The sequence below is a fragment of the Puma concolor genome, chromosome A2 (assembly GCF_028749965.1).
Source record: "Puma concolor isolate L17-30 chromosome A2, mPumCon1.1.hap2, whole genome shotgun sequence".
Lineage (NCBI taxonomy): Eukaryota > Metazoa > Chordata > Mammalia > Carnivora > Felidae > Puma > Puma concolor.
Genome location: NC_141668.1, coordinates 42,308,405 through 42,330,994, shown reverse-complemented (window position 1 = coordinate 42,330,994; position 22,590 = coordinate 42,308,405). Strand labels below are relative to the sequence as shown.

General features: G+C 42.8%; 1 protein-coding gene across 4 annotated transcripts in view; it reads right to left on the bottom strand.

Annotated features, from left to right (window-relative positions):
- ELMO1 (engulfment and cell motility 1) overlaps positions 1–22,590 on the bottom strand; it is a 727,703-nt gene that overhangs the window by 521,926 nt on the left and 183,187 nt on the right. For 2 of the 4 annotated variants that reach the window (XM_086692444.1, XM_086692474.1), the window contains exon 14: positions 17,572–17,707. The gene's annotated coding sequence lies outside the window, so the exon portion shown is untranslated. The other 2 variants (XM_086692460.1, XM_025930056.2) reach the window with 2 other exon arrangements.

Below are 22,590 nucleotides of genomic sequence, written 5' to 3'. Positions count from 1 at the left end.
GGTGCACTAGAAGAAAATCCCTCCAGTATCAGGAGAACGGGTCCAAGTTAAAACTCCAACAGTAAAGAGGCTCCCTCCTCTATTGGCAGCCTCACAATGTTTTACCTCAAGGTTTATATTCTTTTTTCACTCCTTAGCACTTTTGGGGACAATGCTTCTCAAAGTGGAGTTGGGACCACTGGCATCAGAATCAACTGAGAAACCTGCTAAAATGCAGTTTCTTGTTCCCAGTGAATCTTAGGCATTTTGAAGGCTGAGAACCAAAGAACGAGGCACTGTGCAACATCCATGTTAAATCATTTGGTTAAACTGCTGCTTAAAATTTGAAGGAGACACTAGTGACTACATTGATTCTCTTAGAAATGGTTAGATTCTAAAAGTAGTGAGGCACCTGGGTGGCCCAGTCGGTTAAACATCCGACTTCGGCTCAGGTCATGATCTCACAGTTCGTGGGTTCGAGCCCCTAGTCGGGCTCTGGAGCCTGCTTTAGATTCTTCCTCCCTCTCTCTCTGTCCCTCCCCCACTCTCTCTCTCTCTCAAAAATAAATAAACATAATAAATAAATAAATAAATAAATAAATAAATAAATAGTAAGAGAGCATCCACATTGTGACCAACTTTAAATAATGTAAAACTTACTATAACCAGGAAGATCTTTGCAATGCATAAATCTGATCACATCACTCCCTCGGGTAAAACACTCCAGTGACTTCCCACCACTCTTCTGATAAAGACCCAAACCCCTGATCCCGAGGAGCCCTCCTCCCCAGTCTACTCCAGGCCTGGAGTGCTCCCTGCCCTGGGCACTGTGGTCTCCTGTTCCTTCAACATCCGTGTCTGCTCTTCACATATGCTAGTCATCTGCACAGACTCCTCTTTTCCCAAAAAAGTCCATTCTCCTCTTCCCAGCCCTCTCTGACAACATTAATCCCCTGCCAGGGGCCCTTCTAGCATCAGTGTCTTTCCTCCCCAGCCCTTCAGCATCAGGACCTTAAATGTCACATTTATTTGTGTGATCCTTTGATCAATGCACCTTTCTTCTGCTAGTGAGTGTCTAGGCAGGCTAAAAGCAGCAATAGGTCTGCTATTTTTTGTAGGAAAAAGACTCACCACTGTTTATGTATCACATAGTACACCCCATCGTACTTGGCAGGTCCTCAATAAATATTTGTGGGTAAACAAATGCATTAAAAAGTATTTTAAAAGGAAAACACTGGAGGCAAAATCAGACCCATAGTAACCATCAAATATACTATGATCCTTCTCCTAAAGATAAGGGGTTCCAATGTCTCTGGTACCCTGAAGACTAAAGTCCTGTGGTAGTGTCCCTTCCCTGCATATGATACTAGATACCTTCTTTGGCACTTCTCATTTCAAATAGATAAGTCCCGGGGTGCCTGCGTGGCTCAGTCAGTTAAGCATCCGACTTCGGCTCAGGTCATGACCTCACATCTCATGGGTTCGAGTCCCACGTCAAGATCTGTGCAGACAGCTCATAGCCTGGAGCCTGCTTCGGATTCTGTGTCTCCCTCTCTCTGCTCCTCCCCCACTCACACTCTGTCTGTCTCTCTCAAAAATAAACAAACAATAAAAAAATTAAAAACAAAAAACAAAAAACTAATGGATGAGCCCAACTCTACATAACACAATTGCCAGAATTTGAGGGAAGAGTGAAACTCAATGTTACAACTGCTATTATGTCATTTCTCTGGGCCTTGCATTGATCTGGTTATGAATGATTACCCTAAAGCCTGTTCACTGTCTAAAATATATATTTTGAAATAAAAACAAACTTGGAGATTTTCATGATGACTTCTTATATTTTTGTACCCCTTCATGTGCCTTATCATGATCAGCTCCAGGAGTCGATTCTCAGACTGCTTCATGACACTTGCATATGCCAGAATTGTCAGTAGCATATTCAAAGATTTAAAATGGCTCTAAACAAGTCATCAAAAGTCACAACTTCCGGGATGCCTGGGTGGCTCAGTCGGTTGAGCATCCGACTTCGGCTCAGGTCATGATCTTGCAACTCGTGAGTTCAAGCCCCACATCGGGCTCTGTGCTGACAGCTAGGAGCCTGGAGCCTGCTTCGGATTCTGTGTCTCCCTCTCTCTCTGCCCCTAACCCACTCCCATTCTGTCTCTGTGTCTCTCAAAAATAAATAAACATTAAAAAAAATTTTTTTTTAAAGTCACAACTTCTATGACAGCAGAATCATGTCTCACGGGAATATAAGTGAATCCACTACTACCGTCCTCTTCTTTCTGCCATCTTGCTTGCAGTCAGCCCTGGGGTCAGGTGATGAACAGTCTGCCACCTGTGTTCTGGCACTAGGTCTCATGCCAAATTGTTCTCCACCCTTCACCAAGTAGCATGGCCACTCAACACAACATCCCAACGTAACAGGTTCAACTGAGGCAAAAATGAATTTGACAAATTGATGGAGACTTGGCAGCAGGAAAGTTAGCATTTGGTGTGCTGCAGAAAAGAGCACTGAATTTGGATCTGCATGATGCTGGGCAGCCAGCCTCTCTAACAGACAAACTTCGTCACCCATAAAATGGGTACAGGGCAAATCAAGGTGTCTGAATCATAGTTAAACTGATACGCAGTTTGCTCTGAATGTAATTCTCCAGTGATTTACTATAAATCTGTGTTTCACTACATAAATCTCTTTATGGGTCTTTAAACATTTATTTAACATTGGATCCTACTTAAAGTTACACACCAATCCTAATACACAGTGTAGAGGTATTGCTACACAGGTGACAACCCAGCAGCTGAATCATCCATACTTATCACCCTCTTGGGAGAAGAGATAGAGACTGGAAATTTTATTTTACACTGAGAATAGGGTGCGATTTGTCACATACCAAACGAGATTTGCATCTAGAGGAGATATGAGTGACTTCTACAACTACAGCAACGGGAGGTGGGGAAGCCACACTCTTTCGAAGCACAAGTTTAGAGAAGCAGTTTCCGTTTCGCACAGTTCTCTTGCACACTTCTACGTCATGGCAGTTTAGCGTCTGCATTGAGGTTGGTTTTTTTTTCAATCCACTTCGTGAAGGCCATTACCAAGTGACAGGTACATGTGCTACTCCTTAATGAGCTGGTGCGTCTGCAAGCCAGTTGTTGCCTTCCTGGAGGCACATAAAGCAGAAAAGTCACCCAAACAACTAGCAAAAGCCAGAAAAAATAAACAGAAATGGAAACAGGTGGTTTCTACTTAGATGGCCATAAAATGAATTGTCCAACCTGAGACACTTTTGAAAGGGAGAGTTGGCATGCTTCATTACTCTGGGCCAACAGATCGATGCTGGGTCACACTCAGGACTGTAGTCATCCTACTTTTATTTTTCTGTTTTAATCCCCAGAGTATTTCCTAATCAGGTTGACAGGTTCAGATCAAAGAAGAAAGATTAACACTTTACTACCACCCACCTGCCATTGAACATTAATAGGTCCCTACTTACTGGAATGTTCCAAATGATTCAAAAAGAGACGTTTACAAAGTGTTATTGGAACCACTGAATTTCCTTAATAGGCAACACAACCGATGAAACCCAGTTCAACTGAATTAAATTCCTGCCATTTGCTCTTCCACCAGTACTCCACTAAGTGGGGCGTTTCTCACTGGGCTCCTGTCCACACCGGGCAAGTGCAAACATCCCCCCCCCAGAAAACTGGAATCAAGGAAAGGGGAAGAGTCCCAATTAGCAACCTCCATTCTCTCTACATGAAGCAAAATAATAATAAAATAACACAGCAAAACCCCACGTTAGTTCCAAGTGAATGGGAGAAAGAAATCTATTTACAAGAGCTTCTACTTGAGGACCTCAAGTTGCTAACAGGATTCATTAGGTCAGTTCTTTTCATTCACAATTGATCGTAATTTCCCCTGACCTGTATTTCAGCAGCTTACCTCTCTGTGTTCTTGAGCAAAAGAGACATAAATCAAACTAACAGTCTAGCCAGGACCTTAACAGGAATTTCCTGGGCTACTTACAACTCATAGAGAAGATGAAATAATAAATGTATGTCTTTAAAGGATTTTAGCAAGATATTTGAATAAAAAGCCTGAATAGTAACTATTTGAATTAGTAATAATAACATCAGTAACAACAGCAAATCCAATGCACTGCTTCTGGGGTACCCTACTTTACAATCATCATTACATTTAATTACCTCAGCAGCTCCAAGAGATAGGGACTTAGATTACCTCCCCTTTCAGATACGAAAACTGAGGCTGAGAATGATAATTAACTTACACCAAGTCATTCAGCTGATAAAGTCAAAAAGATACCTGAATCCTCAGCCAGCAAGTATTTATTTATTTAGCTTTAAATCTCAAAGGCTCCTACTTTTTCCCTTCTCTCCAAATCTAATCAGTCACCAAGTTTTATTTTGTTTTGTTTTGTTTTGTTTTGTTTTGTTTTGTTTTGTTTTGTTTTCATCAATGTCAATATCCTTTCTCTCCAACTTCCATCCAGCCGTTGGTTGGGGGTGGGGGGTTGTCTCTGGAAATTGTTTCCTTAAAGGAAGAGGATGGCCCACTACTCAGACTAGAAGGTAGGGTAGAGAGACCTGTTTTCAGGTTGCATTTACACCGCAAGCATGCTGCTTTACTTATTTATTCATTTGCCTAAGACTGCATGTTTTTCTGGGTAGCTGCAGAAGGAAGAAGCTTACAGCTTCCGTCAGTCCTTGGTACCTCCTTCCTGCTGCCCCCTCTCATCTACCTTCCCTGGGTGCCCTGGCAGTTACATTTCTCATCAAATTCCAATTGTATCTTTTCCTTACCTAAAATCCTTTGTTTTTCCTTTCCATTCAATCTAAATGCCCAGCTCCCAGAAGAGTTGACACAAGGCCTCTTCCAGACTTTCTCCTGACTACCCTGATTGATGTATTCCTTGGACATATCATGTGTTTTTTTTTTTTTCTTTTAATACTCAGCTTTCCAGATCTTTCTCAAAGTTACTTTATTGTGAACTCTTTCCTCTGTGATCTGCAAACACTCTACACATACATTTATCACACTCCATTATGACTATCTGCTAATGGGTCTGTGTTCCACACAGCCCCTCTTCCCATACGGCTCATATGAAGTGGATCTTATAATGTCCAAGAAGTGCCTTGACCTCAGAACATGAAATGCAATTAAAATGGTTGCTGAATAAACGAATGAATGAATGAACGAATAATGTAAATAATGTGTTATGGTGGGTGCTGTAAGTGTAGCAATATTTCAATGTGAAAACATTTATGTGCATTTAAGTGTAAGCCACACATTTATTTTTTAAAGTATACTACAATTAATAAATAAATCTTTATTGTGCTTCTCTCATATAAACCCAGGCAAATGTTTCCCAAAACTCTCCACTGAAGAATGGATAGTAACTGAGAAAATAGTTCTAATGAGTTGAAGTCACTTCGTGGCAGTAGAGTAAGTCCAAAAATGATGGAAACATTCATTCCTTGATAAAGGTTCTGATTTAACAAAATTTGTACTGACTTGCTGTAAATATGACAAGCACTGAAGAAAATAAGATTTAGCAGCTGATATAGTTAAGTGTCTTTGCTTCTAAGACCTTTCATTATTAAGAGAGCTGCATAAATGTATGTGTATGTGGGTGTGTGTCTTTCTCTCTCACACATACATACACAACACATGCTTACTATTAAGTGTATGATAGAATCAACCCCTTCCCCCAAACCTAAATTTTTGAGTACTCAGTCACTTCCCACAGAGTGGCCCACAATTGGAATAACTGGGGCACAGGGTCTACTCTAAAAATGCTCTAAAAACGGCGAGGCGGGGCAAGGGGCGAAGGTGGTCAGGAGTCAAGTAAAAACCAGCCTTACTGAGTGTGATTGGAATTCACTCTTCACTCGGCCAAAAATACGCAATCTAACCAAAGTCCTTCCACTAGCTCTACCTCCCAAGCCACATGCCTTTTCAGGGCCACGGGCAAAGCCAGCTGTGGCTCTGCATTTGGATTAAAGAGCCTGAAAACAGAAAAAAAAAAATATTTTGAAATGCATTACGCTTCAAAATTAAGGGTAATTGTGTGTAGCAGACTGGAAAATATAGCTCATCTAGCACTGCTCAGCCACAGAACCCCATAGCACAAAATGCTGGCTCTCTAAACGTAATTTCAAACTTAAAAAAAAAAAAAAAGGCACAAAGGGCGGAAGGAAGGGTGGAGGGTTGGCATAGGGCTGTGACTTATAAGAAGGCTGCTGCCTTGGGGAGACATAGCCAGCATACAAGCCAGCAATATTTCTACATTACTTAAGCCACTAGATGATGCTCTGCACTATTACTGCAGCCAAACAGTGAAGGTAAATAAAAGGTCAACAGATAATTACATAAGAAAATAAATGTGGCAAGATTAGGACAGAAATCTAATGGATAGAGGGGGAAAGGACTTCACATACAAACGTACCTTAAAGCTTTTCCCCTGACCAGTACAATGTCCTGGTCACACTAATGGAATATCAATATCTATTACTATCCAACTAGCCAAGGTACATTTTACAAGCAAAGGAGGAGGTATTTCACCCTGTTAACTCATTCCCACACAGACACTTCCTTAATCTTGTGACAGAGGCCTCTGAATGTAGCCAAACTGAGCTTTGTTAACCACCTTCCTCATTTCATTTATCATATTCCCATTAGGTAGAGGTGATGGTTAAGGCAGCAACCAGTGGCCAGAATTCCAGACCTTCTGTGGAAACTGAAACATAAAATCATGAGCTGCTAGGTTTCTTCAGCCACAGCAGACCAGGAAGAAACACACATGAAATTCAAACTTGAAAGGGAGCTGGGTTAGGAAGACAATTGTAATACAGGAGGGAAGGAAGCTCCAGAGGAAATTTGAAGATCTAGAGAAAATCAAAGAACATATAGGGTGAGGCCATCTATCTGTGAATACACCACCTCAGGGTCTAAGAATTCACCAGTATCAAGAAAACTGGGGCACTTACAAACTGCTATCAAAAGTCTAGCCTGTCAGACAGCACACAATTAGTCTAATTTACGTAAGGAAACAAAACAATGGTTCTCAATTGGGGGATGAGGGGTTGCCCTCTCAAGAACAATAGGCAATGTCTGGAGGCATTTTTGGTTATTACAACTGGGTGTTGCTCCTGGCATCCAGAGGGTAGAGGCCAAAAAAAGCTAGTATTTCTTACAATGCACAGGACAGCACCCTCAACAAAGAATTATCCGGCCCCATATGTCAAGAGTGCTGAGGTTGAGACTGCCTGAAATAAAGACTCAACATAGAACTGGCAATAGCCAGAGGTTCCTGGGTGGCTAAGTTGGTTATTTCGGCTCAGGTCATGATCTCACAGTTCATGAGTTCAAGCCCCACATCGGGCTCTGCGCTGACACTGCAGAGCCTGTTTAGGATTCTCTCTCTCTCTCTCTCTCTGACCCTCCCCCACTCACCCTCTCTGTCTCTCTCTCTCTCTCTCTCAAAAATAAATAAACTTTAAAAAAAAAAAAAAGGCAATAGCCTGCAAGGAGAAAAAGAACAGAATCAGTAGCTTCAGCATCACCCAAGGGAAAAACCATTCTGGTTGAAGACTCCAGTCTCTGGTTCCCTTAGTTGGTATTAATCTATGGGGCAGAAGTAGCAAAACTTAAGACTAGATGGAAAATGCTGTTAAATGTATTCCCTACCACCGTTCGGTCCCTCCCCACCACCAACTGGTTCCATGCTTTTGCTTTCACCATGACTCACCCACAGAGAGAGAGAAAAAAAAAGTGTTCGCTAAAGAATATGTGTCTATTCTCCTTGGCAAACACTGTTCTCATTTTTGATTAATGAATTCCATTCTGGCTTATATGCTCCAATATCATGAGCTTAGGTGATGGGCATGCTGTCCCCCCCACTAGTTTAGCTTCGGAATGAGATATCCAAAGAGAGACACCAACTCAGCAAAACTTGGTCTCAGTGGCAGAAAGCACATCCCTGGGAGCCACGGCAACACAAAGCACATCCACTGGAACCCAGGTCACTTCTACCAGCATACAGGAGGGAAGTGCTCCCTGGATGCACTGCAGCCTAGCTCAACATGGGGGTTCTGGCCTCAGGCCAGGCTAGTACAAGAGAACCAACAAGAGCAGGAAATCACCAAAACAGGCATCATGGTGCACGGGAAAGGACCAACAGGGGAAGAAGAGTCAGGAAAGCTCAGATCTACTCTCCAAATATCCCCGTGACATTTCATTCCTTCAAGCCACATCTGTAAAGTAGGATAATACTCTGCTGTCTATTCTCCACCGTTTCCAAAGCAGCATTCTGGGAAGAAGGGTGTCAGCTCTTGATGCAAGGAGGAAAATATTGCACGGATCCTGTGACTCCAAGACCACTGAGGCAATGCTCAATCAGGGCTTACCTAATCATGGTGCCCTCCAACCACTGTCCCTTACCCAACAAGTACAACCCACCCGACACACAGCAGTCCTGGAGTCCAGCAAGTAGTAAACGTTTTCTAACTGAGGGAAGTTTTATTCCCTGAATTAACTGTTAGAACTAAAATAGCCAAAACTGTAGCCTCAATTCCTAAAATTGAGGTTCCAATAATAATCTTGCTCAGATTCTGGAAATCAGTGTTTGTGGGGGCCTAGAACACTGACTGGGAATCGTCATCTCCTTCTATTTATACATGTGACTAATCTCTCCACTCAGCACTACGCCAGGTTGTTGCTGTGGTTAATTCTATTTAATGTGCTAGCGTTCCCTCTCCCACACAGATTCCTATTGGATACTTCACTGTTCACTTCCTTAGGCCAGTGACAAAATTCTGGTCAAACTGTACCTGCACTTATCCTGTGAAAGTTTAGAAAACACAGTTAACCTAACCCCGGATCCTAACAATGTTTTATGGGCCTCAGGACTGGTTATTATAAATAAGTTAGAATTGTTAACACTCCCACAACCTAAATTATCCAGGAGATTGAAAACCGCAACCCCTCTGTGTGTTATGCATGCAGGGATGGCTTCGCTGTACCTAACAATGCTGTGCTGAGCATAGTCAAAGGCTTTCAGGGGCCACATGCCTTTCACGGGAGCCACACACTCTCTCCTGGATGGTTGGTCTTTAAAATCTTTGTTTTGGATGGTGCTAAAGTTCTCACCCTTTTTTCTTCTTTGGTTGGTCAGGCCCAAGCCCAAGTCCTCTAAAATGTTTTATTTAGAGGTACCTTAACCAACACTTAGTTGGTCAAGCATCTTGAGTCTTGATCTCAACTCAGGTCTTGATCTCAAGGCCCTGAGTTCAAGACCCGTGTTGGGTTCTGCACTGGGCATGAAGCCTACGTAAAAATAAATAAATAAAATAAAATGTTTTATCTAATTATGTATCACAGCAGCATGGCTGCCACAAGAAAAGATGACTAGTGTCTTTGCAAATGTCCAAAAATAATTAAGATAGGCATATGGGGAATACCGGGTATAAAATATGAAAGGAAAAGTTGATTAAGCTTCCAAAGACCTCCAAAGCACTAAACTAAAACTTGGCCAGAAAAGAGTACATTCATTTTATTCTAAGTAAGGTTAAAGAGTTATTTCCGATGAATCTACTGCCTCGCCATATCGCTAAGTGACAAACATACCAACCAGATTTCCAGTTTTGCCAATATGGCAGAATCACAGCCAGGCATATCATCAAGTTCTATAAACAGTAGCATTTTAAAAGTTAAGTCAATGGCTAACATTTTCACTGCATCTAATTGAACATTTGTAAATAGCAGCTTTTGAAGGAAATTAAACCAATAGCATTGGTAAGGGGTGGGAGCAGCTAAATATTTCTTAAAGTATGGCCTTGTGAACCACTTTCATCAGGATCTCTGGCAAATTGGTTGAAAATGTAGATTCCTAGGGCCTCCAGAGTTATTAAAATAGACCTTTTAATAGACTTTTTTTTTAACCTTAAGCAACGCATTTGACATTAAGATTCAGTGTCTGTTTTGTAAAACACCCTATTTTCCATTGTACCCTTCTATTTCATGTTTTAAACTGCTGGTTTGGACATGATAAATTGATATTATGGTCTACTCCTAGACTGCAACCCCAAACTTCAAAAACACTAGACTAGTTGACAAGAAGGAAGCAGAGATGGAGTTGCATAATTAGCAGCAAACACTTGAGGCTTTGTGATGTAGACAGGGTTTAGTAATTCCCCACCTTTTCCCAATTCAATAGAATGAATGTCTTAAAAACCAAACTACCCACCTGGATGGTTTCAGGCATTAAAAAGTTGTGGCAGGCTTCCTGTTACAAACCTTAAGGGTACCCAGTGTCTTAGATCAGAACAGGAAATGTCCTCCATAGGAATGATTAGCTCTAAACCTTCAGTGTTAAGAAAGATGGTAAGGTAAGCAACGTGTGCACTCAGTAGAGCCCCTTGGCACACCCCAGCCACATCCTCTCTGCAAGGGCTTCAAAGCACTCTCTTCCTCCACCTCTCCCCACCCATTCACAACAAACACCCAAAGGGGGTAAATTACTTTAAACCACTTAAGTATTATCTTATCTCAATACTGTAATTTCATAAATGCTTATGATTTAGAAGCACTATAGAAGCCCCTCATCTGTTTTCTCCCTTTCATTTTTCTTCTCCTAGACATTTGCCGCTTCTCTTCTTCCTTACGTCTTCTCCTCCTCTGCCTTCACCTCCATCTTCTGGGAAAGCAGAACAAGATAGAGTGGATATCTGACTTCACCCCACTCACAGCAATGCCCTTCTTCCTGAGGGGGCATTTCTTTGAGTAAAGCAACACGTACTTTTGCAAAGACTTTCTCCAAGGAATATGATAAAACAAACACCAGATCAGAAGTGGCTACGTGTTATCAATAAACTATACTGGTCTTCTACTCTCTCAAGGAATCACCTCTCTGTTCCTTTCTTCAGGCTAAAATTCTGAGTCTACTCAGGGCAGAAAGAGGTCTGCAAGAAGAATGGCTGGGCATGGTAGGAAGGACAAAGGAAAGAAAGAAAGCAAAAGCCTGTTACCTGGGTTCACTTGCCACTGATGCTGCAATATTTGCCTGGTATATTTCCCATAATAGGCATCTCTCGGTCAGTACATCAGTCTAGGTTCTGTATCTATACACAAGTCAAGGTCCCTACCCTCATGGAAATTCCATTCTAATGGGAAAACAGACATAATCAAATAAACAAATGAATATGTAATGCCAGGGGGTAATAAATGCTGAAGGGGGGGTGGAACTGAGTTACTTAAGAGGACCATGGAGTGGCTGGTTGCTATTTTACATGAGGTCAGGAAAGGCTGCCTATAAGCTGACAACTGGGTAGAAGAGACCTGAAGTGTGCAAGGGAGTGAGCCATCTGGACATGTGGGGAAAAGTTCTTTGTGCAAAAGGAATAACATATGCAAAGGTCCCGGGGAAAGAACTTGGTGAAAAAGAAGAATGTTAAGTCAATCAGATTGGCTGCAGTTTTTTTTTTTTTTTTTTTTTTTCAACGTTTATTTATTTTTGGGACAGAGAGAGACAGAGCATGAACGGGCGAGGGGCAGAGAGAGAGGGAGACACAGAATCAGAAACAGGCTCCAGGCTCTGAGCCATCAGCCCAGAGCCCGACGCGGGGCTCGAACTCACGGACCGCGAGATCGTGACCTGGCTGAAGTCAGACGCTTAACCGACTGCGCCACCCAGGCGCCCCTGGCTGCAGTTTTAAGAAAAGTAGGAATAGGACAAGGGGATGGGGGCGGGTGTGTGTGTGTGTGTGTGTGTGTGTGTGTGTGTGTGTGTGTGAAGATATGGCCACTAACAGGACTACCCATCCTGTAGCCCAAAAAGGGATCCTAAATTCTACCAGACCCAGGTCTGGGACTGCCTCACAACTTCCCCTTCCCGGACACCTACTAACTTTTTCCCCAGTTCCCTTCCCTCCAGACCCCACCCCCCACTGCAGAGTTCCAACACTGCAGGTCAAGTCATTCCCTCACAATTTCCCAAGACAACCAGTCCATCTAATTTAACAAAAAAAAAAAAAAAAAAAAAAAAAAAAAAAAAAAAAAAAAAAAAATCTGAGTAATAAATGTACTAGGAAAAAAGGCAACATTTAACCTGTAACAGCCCTCAAGAGATAGGAAATGTACCATAGTAAAGAGCAGAAGTTCAGAAGGGCAACCGTGTAAAAAAAAAAAAAAAAAAGTCTGCCACCTGACGGCAGGGTATCTGGGCTTCTGAGTCCCCAGTTCTGTAAACTGGGAAACAAAAATCCTTGAAATAACCTTGGGAAGTGGGTATGGAGGGGAAAAATGAAAAACCACAACCAGAAGAGGCCCTTAACAATAGCTACTGCCAGCCTTTTGATCTAAAAGTGAACCCCAGTGGGGTTATGCCCCTCTAGTTCCTAAAGTTACCCTCAAATGATTGATGCATAAATGCATATCATTAATTATTTTATTTTATAAACAAACAAACAAAAACCTCCGAAATTCTTCCACCGCGCCACCCCCAAGCCACTAGCAGCGATAACCTGGGAGCCTGCAAGTCCCTGCCTCCGGAGGCAGAAACCCTGGTCTCAAGCTTCTCTGAAATCTTAAATACAGCGGATTAAGTCCGCATCCTTCTTGGCCAGCGGTGTTAGCAGGCCCATGGTCCGAGGCACAGGGCTGCACAAAATATGCTCAGTGAGTCCTAAGAGCTGTCCAGAGGACCCCAGGGCCAGGTCACTGGGGGAGGCCAAGCCCTGCAGCTTTAGGTCAACGCAGGTCCCACCGCCAACAACCTCTGCCCGGAATTGCCAACTTCAAACGTCCGGCCCCCAAGCGGGAGAGGGTCACTTGGCGGGAAGTCCCAAGCTCGGAGCCCCTCGCGATCACACACACACACACACACACACACACACACACACACACACAGCACACACACACACACACACACACACACACACACACGCTCACTTGCTCACACGCTCGCCGCCCTCGCGCGCGCCCGCGACACAACACGGACTTCCCAACCCCAAACACACGCGCGCACCCCAGGGCTGGCAGACTTCTGTATTTCCTCTTCCTCAAAGCTACTCTAGCGATCTCCGCCGCCCCTCTCAGCTCGGATTCCAGGACCCCCAAAGCTCCGTTGGCCCCTACTCTGAAGGCGCGCCTGGTGCCCCCCCCCTTCCATGCCAGTATCTCCCATAGAACCCCCCTTCCCCCGCCTCCTTCGTTCCGAGTCCCAGCGGGAGACCCCGGCATGTTCCCAGGAGGCGAGTATTTACTAACTGTCGCCCCTGAGGGTCCCAGCCGCCCCAATCGCTTCCTCCTGCCCCTTCGGGCCCTCCATCCCTCTAGCCCATCGCTGTCCCCTCCCAAGAGCGCGGTCGCCGAGGGATTCCCTCCCATCTGCGAGTACCAGAGAAAAGCCGGAGCCCGAGCTGCCAGTACCTTCCCAGGCGCAGCCTCTCGGATCTCCAAGCCCCCAAATCCCACACTCCCCTGTCCCCAGTCCCCCCCCCCCCCCCCCCCCCGAGCCAGCAGCGCAGTCCTTCGGCGGCCCCCACCAGCCGGCCCTGGCCAAATCGCCTCCGCGGGTTCCCGGGCCCCGGGCCCTGCTCTCCATCTCCCGCGCCCCCTCCCTCCGCTCCCACTCCCACTCCCACTCCAGCCGCCCGGCTCTGCCCAGACTTCCCCAACTGCTGAGCGCCCCGGAGCGCCCGCAGCCCTCGCCCCGCAGAGCGCCGCGGCTACCCCTGCTCCAGCCGCGGAGCCCCCAGGGAGGAAACAAAAGTGTCTCCGCGGCGCCCAGAGTCCCCCAGAACAGGACGCCTCCTCCAGTGCCCCAGCCTCAGCTCCCTCCCCGGCCGCGCTGAGGTCGGCGAGTCGGGGCGCGGCGCCAGTCCAGGAAACTTTACGAACCTGCCCCGGGTCGCAGGACAGCGGCGGTGGCGGCGAGGGTTCCGCGCGACCAGAGCTCTGGCGACCCGTGACCATTGAAGGGGGGCCAGAAGCTCTGTCCCTCAGCTCCGGGCCGCGGCCGTGTGGGTGGCTCTGCCTCTATCCCGTGCCCATCCTCGCCCGCGCACACGCACTTACACTGGGGATCCGCCGGCTGCTGCGCCGCCGGCTGCCGCTGCTCTCACTTCCTCTTCCTTCCTCCTGCTGGCCAGAGACACATTTTGCATCTGCAAGGCATCCCGAGATCAACCGTGAACTCTCCTCCCGAGCGGACGCTGCAGAGTGGCCACCGCCGCCCCCGGCACCTGCACGCCGGCACGCGTGGTTGGCGCTTTCACCTCCCGCCCGCGCCCTGGAGCCTGCCTACTGCACTTTGCCTGCGGGGTGGAGGGTGGAGGGAAATGTCCACGACTTTTTGAAGTCCCCCTACTTAAAAAGAAGAAAAATGTCAAACACCGTGCACGCCTCAGATCGGCTATAAATAATATGTGTGCAGAGCATGACTTCTCGGATGAGCTCACACGCGGCGCTTTGCAGGCACTAATTAACTCCGTCACCGTCATAGCGCCACCTCCGGGAGGCCGAGAGCGCGTGGCATCTTTTTATAAGCTTTCATTTTTGGCAGCTGGTTTGGAATTTCGAGGGGAAACTTCGGTGGGCTGTTTTAAAGCTACTTTAAGAGGCTGGTGTGTTTGTTCTGACGCTCTGCCTCTACCCGTGAGCAGCGTGGCAAAAATAACAAAACCTTTACTCCCTCTTATAGTCACCTATGCATTTACACTATTTATTTCTAATCAATTAAACCAGGGACTCCCTAATTTTGCATAACTTTTCATAAAGCAAGACGTTCTACCCCCAATTTGGTATTTGGAGTACGTTATTTAATTAATGCAACCTACTTTTGTGACTTTCAAAGCAAAATTCAAACAAATGAACTCCCAGTGTAGCTGCCAGAAGGGAAATGACAGTCCTTGGAAGGTTGCAGGAAAAACACCTGCTCTCTCCAAATTCAGAAGTATATACGTTGGCTCTACCAGAAAAGACAAAGGCAGTTGTTACTTCAAACTGGCAAAGGAGGTAAATCAGGAGCAAGGAGGCGTTGGAATATAAGGTGGAAGGTAAAGGTCCTCTTTAAATTGCAATCCCACTCTCTCCCCTGCAAAGAGATTTAAATTTTAACCCTGTGCTGGCTCCTCATTAGCAGCCAAGAGCCCCGAGCAACTATCACTTTAAATGTGGCTAGTCCTGAGATGTTATGAAAATATAGACACAGAACTTAGTGTGAAAAACAGAACGTTAAATACCTTGTTAATAATTTTTGTGTTGATTACATCACTTGAACAAATGATAATAATTTAAGATGTGATGAGTCAGTTGGGTTATTGTATTGGGTTAAAATATAAGTATAAATATATATATGTAATAATTAAAATATTTTCAATAGCTTATTTTTACATTTTTAATGTGGCTAATAGAAAAAGTAAGATTACACATATGGCTCTCATTAGTGGCTCACATTATATTTCTAATGAACAGCCCTGATCTGACCTCTTATTATATGCATAACCTCTGAAGGCAATATTAGTAGCAGGAAGACTTGGGTCCAGATCATTATAAGCCAATAACTTAAAGTAGGATGATTCCAGAAAAGTAATCAGCCTTCCTCATCTGTAAAATGATAATGATATAATAACAGTAAATAGGTAAGTATCCAAACGAAGTAAGTTAATAAGCAGCCAGTAAAAGGAACCTTTACCAATGATGCTATGAGCACTTGTAATAGTAACTATGAATTAGATCCACAACTTTTTAGCTAAGACATATAAAGACTTCAACTATAGTGCAGACATCATGAGCACTCAGTAAATGTTAGCTGTCATAATTATTCCAAGAGTAAACAGGGAACTCTGTGTCTCTCCTTGCACAGCAATTAGACAAATCCACCTCCTTGTACCCTTTGATCCCAGCTCTGCCCTCTGCAGTTAACATGGAATAAGTCACATCCCTCCTCCAAGATATACCCTTTTTCAGATTTTTGAAGACAGACACTGAATTCTATCTAAACATTCTCCTGAGGATTAAATGCTCTCCGTTACTCTAACTTCTATGGTTTCAAATCCTATGGTTTCAAATCTCTCTCATCTTAACCATCTTTCCCTTGAAGGACACCAGTCTTGATCCTTAAAAAAAAGTTAGTTGTCATATAAATTAATTAATTAATTAACCATTACAAACAATACAGCTAAATCTTGTCAATTATTTTTCAAATGCATCTATCTCACTGCTGATCCAATAGCAAGGCAAAATTCTTTGTTATGTTACTGTTAGGTCATGTCTGTGTTTATGTGGTTGATCTCTGGGACCAAAGACCCTGGTTCACCTTCTCTAAGTCTTTTTGAATTTAATGCAGTCAGGCATCAGTGTCTCCCCACACCCACAGATTAGGTGAGAACAGATCAGGGTTCTGGAAAACACCCCACTAAGTGGCTTCCTCTGCCATGATAAGGATCAGAGTCTTTGGATTCACTAGTTCCTCTCACTTTTATTCTATAAATGCTATATAGTGAGACCCTGGTCTTAACCTCCAATTTTTTTTTTGTTAAGCTTTGGGTCTCAGGGTCTAACTGAGGTTTCTTCTTTGGTCATCCAGATTCTAACTCATCCGTTCACTTTATCTATTGCCTACAGTATTAGGAGGCAAAATATCCCCTTCCTTCTATCTAGAACCTGTATTTCTAATCCTTGTTACTAATAAGGTGTGGGGTCCAGGCAAACCCTCTTAGAGAATAGCTCACACTCTGGATTTGTCTGTCTCTTGTGGTGTGATTTCACTTACCCCTTTATCCTTTGTACTTTTTTCTATATGGATTAGGGCTTCAGGTTAAACATTTATGGTAAGAACATTTCATGAGCGATATGGGGACTTGACACTACATCACACTGGTATATGCATTGTCAGTCTATGCCAGTCTTGGTGGTACTAACTTTAACCACCTGGGAAATGTCACCACCAAGTGAATAACTCCAGTGAAAAAGTAAATTTTCCCTTTACAAGTAATAAGAAATCAGTGATAGGATACTTTACACTGTGCAAATATCCTATTCCAGAATGATCTTTTAACCAGTGGTTTTAGCATCTCCTAGCAATCCTCCCCACTTAATTTGATTCCTTCTTGCTTCCTATTTACTTTAGTTTATTTCCTCAGTTCTGAATCCCAGTAACCATATCTTACTTCTCTCCCACCTCCAGGCCCCCTGGCATTAGTATTCACCCCTACTCTCACCTAGTTTTGGACATCTGTTCTTATGTTCTCTTTCAGACTGAACTCATGCCTCCAGTCCTATTGTCTTTGTTTTGCTCCAGTCTTTCTCTCTACACCAGGGAAGTACTGTCTCCTTCAAGGGTAGAGGGGATTTGGGGATATGTATTAGGCTAAAAGGGCTTATTTCCATCTGGGCATGCCATTTACTATATCAGCACTCCATACTTTTGGGAGGAGTAGAGAGGGCTTCCAGCAGGGCATCAGTAGAAAATATCACAGTGTATCTTGTCATGAAAGAGTCCCAAGAAAAGCAAAGAAAATGTTCCTTGTTTGCTTTCTGCTATTGGAGGTAATTTCATGTCTTACCAATTAGTGGAATCAGAGAGAATTTTCCTGTCAATTTTCCTGCAGAATTTCCACACCTGCAGTCTCCACATTGTTTGCTTCTGCATATACAGGGCTAAGTTCTCCTTCCAGACCCAAAGAAGGACAGGGAGCACAGCTGTGTAAAGATCACAAACCAGAGCAGCTAGATGACTCAGTTGGTTGAGCGTCTGACTCTTGATTTCAGCTCAGGTCACGATCACCAGGGTCATGGGATTGAGCCCCATGTCAGGCTCCACACTGAGCATGGAGCCTGCTTCGGATTCTCTCTCTATCTCTCTCTGTCTCTGTCTCTGTCTCTCTCTCATTCTCTCTCTCTCTCTCTCTCTCTCTCTCTCTCCCTCTTCCCCTCTCCCCAATCACACTCTCTCTCTAAAAATAAAAATTCTTTTTCGTTTTTACAAGTGTAGAATTATTATTAAAAAAAAATCACAAAATCAAGTAGGGAAATTTACATATTACAAACTCAGTGTCAAATAGGTGAGGCTCACATCCCTGGTGTTATGAGGCTCCAATCAGCCTTCTGTAGTTTGAAGCTTTGAGAAGTTTCTTTCAAGTTTCCACTCTTTTCACCTTTGGAGTTCTTTATTCTTCTATACTTTGGTCCTTTGAGCATCTATTTTCCCTACTCTGCTCTTTTTACCATCCTCCATAAACAAATTTATTTCTCAGCACTTCCTTGTTTTCTGTGAAAGTAACATCCTTCTATTCTGAGCAACAGATTCTCCCCAGTTTAGGGTTTAAAATGTTCTCTTAAACCAAGAAAGGTTTTCTTGTGCCCCTTTGCAGTCAACCGCTCCCCTCCTCCCTCCCAGCCCTAGGCAATCACTGATCTGCTCTCTGACGCTAAAAAAGCTTTATCTTTTCTAGAAATCCACATAATTGGAATCATAGAGCATATATTCTTTTAGGTCTTGCTTTTTTCATTATGTATGATATTTATACCAGTAGTTCATTTCTTTTTTCTGAGTGAGTGGTATTGCACTGTATGGCTATATCATTATTTATTCTTTTATTTATTCATCTGTGGTTGGACATTGGATTGCTTCCAGTTTTTAGCTAGTATGAATGAAACTGCTACATTCACGTAATGTGTGTGTGAACATATATTTTCATTTCTTTTGTATGAATGTCCCATTTATGATTATGGCAATGATTCCATGGGTATATCAATTTGTTAAAATTCATCAAAAACACAAAGTTAAAATTAGTACATTCTGTCTTTCAGTGGATGATTAGCTAAGTAAACTGTGGTCCTCTATATCATAGAATACTACTCAGCAGTAAAAAGGAATGAACTACTGATATTCATAACAATTTGGATGAATTACCAGGGAATTATGCTGAGTGAAAAAAATCCTATCCTAAAAGGGTACACACTGTCTGACTCCATTTAAATACCATACCTGAAATGATAAAACTGTTGAACTGGAGAACAGGTTAGTGGTTGGGAGGGGTCAGAGATGGTGGAGTGGGAAAGTGGGGGAAGCTGGGGGGATGGCTATATAAGTACTACATGAGGGATCCTTGTGGTGATAGAACTGCTCTTTACCTTGACTGTGTCAATGTCAATATATTGGTTTTTTTACACAGTATACAATAGTACAGTACAGTATATACTATATTTTATAATAATACTACAATACAGTATCACAACCAGGATTTTGACATTGATATAGTCAAGGTCAATTGTACAATAGTACAATATTACAATATTTTTTTTAAATTTTTTTAATGTTTATTTATTTTTAAGACAGAGACAGAGCAAAACTGAACGGGGGTCTGAATGGGGGAGGGTCAGAGAGAGAGGGAGACACAGAATCTGAAGCAGGCTCCAGGCTCCAAGCTGTCAGCACAGAGCCCGACGCGGGGCTCGAACTCAAGGACCGTGAGATCATGACCTGAGCCGAAGTCTGACGCTTAACCGACTGAGCCACCCAGGTGCCCCTACAATATTTTACTATAGTTTCACCATTGGAGGAACTTGGATAAATGGTTCAAGGAATATTTCTGTATTATTTCTCACAACTGTGTGTGAATACACAATTATCTCAAAATAAAAATCTTTACTTTTAAAAAAGATGAAGTGCACCTGGGTGGCTCAGTTAGTAAAGTGTTGACTCTTGGCTTCAGCTCAGGTTATGACCTCACAGTAGTGGGATCGAGCTGCACTCTGCACTGGGCTTGGTGCTGGGCATGGAACCTGCTTGAAGTTATTTCTCTCCCTCTTCCTCTACCCCCTCCCCTGCTCATATGCATGTACATGTGCTCTCTCTCTCTCTAAAAAATAAAAATTAAAAAGGTGAATTTTATTGTATATAAATTATGCTTCATTAAAATGGATTTTTAATGGTGCCTGGATGGCTCAGTCGGTTGAGTGTCCAACTCTTGATTTCAGCTCAGTTCATGATCCCAGGGTCATGGGATTGAGTCCTGTGCCAGGCTCCACACTGAGCATGGAGCCTGTTTAAGATTCTCTCTCTCTCTCTCTCTCTCTCTCTCTCTCTCTCTCTCTCTCGCTGCCCCTCTCCCCCGCTGGTGCTCTCTAAAATTAAAAAAAAAAATTTTTATTGGATTTTTAAAAAGCTCTCCTTTTGGTCTATAGAACACCCAGTCGTACCCTCCAGAGACCACTCAGAATTCTCCTAAAACACTGTCTTCTTTTTCCAGGCACATGACACATTAAATGGACACTCTGAACCATTATGCTCTTCCACATTTTTCTTTACATTATTTCCAGGAATCATAATCACATCTTCCCACTTCCCCTCCTGGGTCACCACATACAATTCAGGGGTTAGCACACCTCAGCTGACCTACTAACTTGGTCTCTCCAAGGACGTATATACCTACAAAAACTTAGCTCATCTGTAGTTTTATATACATTGATTTTTTTGGATTTAGGGCCCCAGATTGATTGAAGTTTACTTTCAACTCTCAAACATCCACAATGACATCAATTTTATTTTAAGACAGTGTCCCAATTTTTGCAGTTCTTTGTCAACACCCTATATTGTTTGCCCCCAAACATGACCTTATTTCTTCTTTTATTTCAAAGGAAAAAAGGGGGTGGAAGGATGAAATGTGAAAAGATAATTTAGAGATACGGTAGTAATTTTACTGTTAATTGCCAATTTTAAGGCTTTGGACTTGATATGGCTCTTAAGACTTGCATAAAAAAAGTTTTGATAAGTATTTGGGTTAAATTTGGAGGAATAACATTAGATCTCATGTTAATACAATAGCATTATGACCAAGAAAGTAATTACTCACTTGCAAGCATGTGCATTTGTTCTCCTAAAAAGCCTAGTATTTAGGTTATGAATGGGGAAAGTAAAAACCAAGTAGGATTCTTTATATATTTACCTGACAGTAAAAATCTTAAATAGCATTTTGTTTCCCTGAGCAAAATGTTTTAGATGAACCTAAAGATGGTAGGCCTTTTTTTCTGGAAAATACACTATGGACTTGAATATAAATCTGAGGTAGGTTACATAACATAATTATGTTATCTTAAATACTTATAATTAAGGTGAGATCCTCTTTAATTTGCATGTACACTTATGAAAAGAGGAAAGGTTTGTGATATTTGGGGAAAATAATCTATGTTTTATTCCAAAAAGACTAATTATAAAGGAAACATATTTCAGCATTTTATACAATGAGTTGTGGATATGTTACTTTTAATTAAGATAAAAAATAAAACAAGCTACCCTAGTATTTATATTCCTTGTCTAAACTTCCTCGTCTGAAGAGACAAGAATTAAATCAAGGAAGGGATTTTATTTATGTTCAATTCACATAAACTAAAGGAAAGATATTTTATTATCCCCACTTAAGGATGAAACACAGACTCAAAGAGGTTAAGTGACTTACCAAATTCACTATAAAGTGGCAGATGGGGACTGAAAGCATATTTCTCAATCCAGAGCCATGATCGTTCTGCTTTAACAGAGATCCATGCCACACTTCTATAGCTGACCTTATGGGGACTGTTGAAGACTTCAGTTGGAGGCTATCAGATGATAAACGGTATTTGGGGAAAAGTGCCTTTGCAGTTACCGAAATGAAGCAGAAGTGGCATGTTACTGTATATTACAAATGTACAGTACATGGAACTTACACTAATTTAACATTAGGCACAGACTTACTGAGGCCCTAGCCCCTGTCCCATTTTACTCCATTCCTGATAGGAAGGAAAGAGAGGAATTTGAACATTTTATTTGGTGAAATTTATTCTAAACAATATTTGCTTTAGAAATCACCACTGAGATAACAATTCTACAAGGATTACTAGGATGAGATGATATATATGATTAAAGTAAAGGTGGAGGCATTCTAAATATACTGTTTTTCATCTCTCTGCTTTCATTTCAGTGTATTTTTTTTACTTTTTTTTAACGTTTATTTATTTTTGAGACAGAGAGAGACAGAGCATGAATGGGGGAGGGTCAGAGAGAGGGAGACACAGAATCTGAAACAGGCTCCAGGCTCTGAGCTGTCAGCACAGAGCCCGACACGGGGCTTGAACTCACGGACTGCGAGATCATGACCTGAGCTGAAGTTGGCCGCTCAATGGACTGAGCCACCCAGGCGCCCCATCATTTAAGTGTATTTTGAAACCATTTCAAGGTTAGTAAATACAGATTTCTGTCATGACATAGAATTTCATCTTATGAATTATTGTTGGATATTTAGTTTTAAAACTGTTTCTCTATTATAAATGACAGTTCAGTTAACATCTTTGCACCTACAACTTTAAACACTTTTTCTATTATTTCTTTAATAAATTCCCAAGAGTTAAATTCTTGGGTCAAAAGATGTATGTATTGGGGCACCTGCGTGGCTCAGTTGGTTAAGTGTCCAACCTCGGCTCAAGTCATGATCTCATGGTTCGTGAGTTCGAGCCCCATGTTGGGCTCTGTGCTAACAGCTCAGAGCCTGGAGCCTGTTTCTGATTCTCTCTCTCTCTCTCTCTCTCTGCCCCTCCCTTGCTCACAC